Here is a 2,525-nt window from a genome sequence, read left to right as displayed (position 1 = left end):
CATACGACTAGCGGGCAGTAACGCTAGCGGAAGAAATGAAAATTGAACATTTTCAAGAAGGTCCGTCTTGGTGCTTTCGCTTCATGAAACGGTGCCATCTTTCCATCCGGGCCAGGATTTCAATAAAGCACAACCAAACTCAGTTTTGCTCCCGCTGCCTTTTTAAATACACACACTAGCATGCATGTTTTACTGGTGTGTTTTACCATGCCCGCGCCCTATGGTCCAGTGCGCCTTATGTATTTGTTAAATACAGAAAAAGCACCCGTAACTGAAACCGCGCCCTATAACCCGGTGCACCCTATGGTCGTGAAAATACGGTAGTCTGAAGTGAAGTGGTTAGCACACACACAAGCTAACACGAACCACGGCACGCTGTCATAAAAAATGAAATGCATCCACTGTCTCATCTGTTCTTCTGTAACTGGGACAGAATATGGGCAGTGATGTTGATTTTTACAACCAACAACAGAGTTATTTCCGTGCCTAACTCTGAGCGACAACACTGGAAACACTGCTATGTTACTGCTGGCCACACCGAACTTCACCTCGTGGATGAACATCCCCCTCTCTGATATCTCCTATCACCGCGCAGAGGAGGCCGGCCTATGTAAAATTACACCTTTCATTACGTAACAAAAGGAGCTGAATCTGAACAGCCTGTAGGAGCGCTGTTTTACCAGTGGGTGGGCTGCAGAGACCAGGCAGGACTTGCTTGCTTTCCTCATTCTGCAAGTTAGCAGGCTCAGGGAGGACCAGTTTATATTTGTAGAGACCAGAGAAAATGTGATATTCATAATGTGGGACCTTTAAATCCAAGATGAATCAGCATGGCTCTTATCCCGTCTCTCTTCCTCTTCTCTATGGGGCAATCTGGCTGGTCAGGATGGATGATTGAAAGATGCTGGGGGTAATGATTGTCTCGAAGTCAGCTGTTCTCAATCAAAAACATACATTTTCGGTGATGATGAATGTATTTCTGCCATAGGCAAGACATGTTTCAGCATTAAAGCTGAAAAAGTGACTGAAATATGAAGGAGCTCTGCGACACAGGTGCCATGGCGAGTCTAAGAATCAATTTTGGAGCTGCAAGAAGAAGACAAGTATGTAAGAACAGAATATAAGGTTGTTTAAGTTTGGGTCTAAAGTGAATTTTGTAACCAGTCGGTGTTTCTAAATAGTTTTCAGACTTAGTGGTATTACTATTCTTGATTGCCTGTCCCAGCAGATTCCCTAAGGACACTTTAACTTTACTTCCAAATTTGATTGACAATCTTTGGAGACTTGGACCAAACTGTGGATTTCTTGTCCAAAATAAGAAACATTCAGCAGCAGCTCCAGAGGTTGGTTGTCAAGGAAACAATAAATATTAACTCAGCCTCTACTGGCCTGGATCTGGTTTCTACATATGTTGCGGTTGAAATGTGCTACCAGGTGGCTATGCCTGTCACTTTTATGAGCTGAGGTGTGAATCCTCTGCTCCTCTGATGGAAACCAGATGGGACCTTCCACTTTTTCCAAGGGAGGGTAGGGTGTTGAAAGAATGAAGGGGACATATAATTATCATTCAGCAAAGTAATGTGTGTCTGGGAAGCTTTACACAGTGAAAGTGCCATGTGGAAAATCTCTCCTTTTATCTCTGTTTTGGTCTCCACCAGATCAAGCTGTGCTGTGTTGGCTTCTTTTCCACTAACGGTTTTACTGCGCTGAGTTGAGCCGAGACCTTTCCTCTGCGAGGGCCGCGGCGACATTTTGCAACTGCGGCTGATTCCTGACACCACACTTTACCTTCTTAAACAAGCCTGTGTTGCGTACTCAACTCATGTCTGTGCCTTCAACCAAAACAACGCTGCAGACTTGAGGAGTGCCGCTCACGTACCGTCCAGTCTGCTTTATCCTGTCTCTGTGGCATTTTGATTCATTATAAGCTCTGCTAAAATACTTCAAAAAGTTTGCTTTTGTTGGTAAAAGTGTTATTTTCTGCAGATCGTATTGTTAAGAGGACCTCCAAGTTCAATATGTAATACGTCTGTGATGATAATGGTTCGTTGTAAAGTAATTCATCGACCTCACCTCGTATCATGACTTTGCTACTGTAGCTTGGTTGTAGCTTCATAAGTAATGCAGTGTGACTTCCTTGCCTTACATGAGCTGAATGATTCCTTTCTGTATTTTGTCTTTTTCTGGAGCTTGTCACTACGCAGTTGCCTGTGAGAGTATTAATATGAATCTGTTCTTACCGGAATAAAATGGCAGCTTGGAGCCAGAAAGTGATGGTTTGTGCCTGACTCATCACACAGCAGAAGAGAGAGGCCGCAACCGCTACGCTGCACAGTTCAGTCATAATTCTCCATCAGTTCATCACTATAAGTGACCCTTTACACATTGAACATTTAATTCAAATATAAAAATATTGACTTGTGCAGCTTTAAGCGTATGCTGCTTTCACTTCCAGCGAAGGATTGCCTGGTGGCCCTGTCGTCATTCTAACCACAACAACGCTCCTGACCAGCTCCAGACTCACC

General features: G+C 43.9%; 1 long non-coding RNA gene across 1 annotated transcript; it reads left to right on the top strand.

Annotated features, from left to right (window-relative positions):
• Window positions 1-788: 788 nt before the first annotated feature.
• LOC119007865 lies at window positions 789-2,230 on the top strand. Its single transcript, XR_005071254.1, has 3 exons — window positions 789-910; window positions 989-1,103; window positions 1,659-2,230. It is a non-coding gene; the product is annotated as an uncharacterized LOC119007865 (long non-coding RNA).
• The last annotated feature ends 295 nt before the right edge of the window (window positions 2,231-2,525 follow it).

Source organism: Acanthopagrus latus, chromosome 18, assembly GCF_904848185.1.
Source record: "Acanthopagrus latus isolate v.2019 chromosome 18, fAcaLat1.1, whole genome shotgun sequence".
Classification (NCBI taxonomy): Eukaryota; Metazoa; Chordata; class Actinopteri; order Spariformes; family Sparidae; genus Acanthopagrus; species Acanthopagrus latus.
This window is presented reverse-complemented; position numbering and strand designations above follow the sequence as displayed.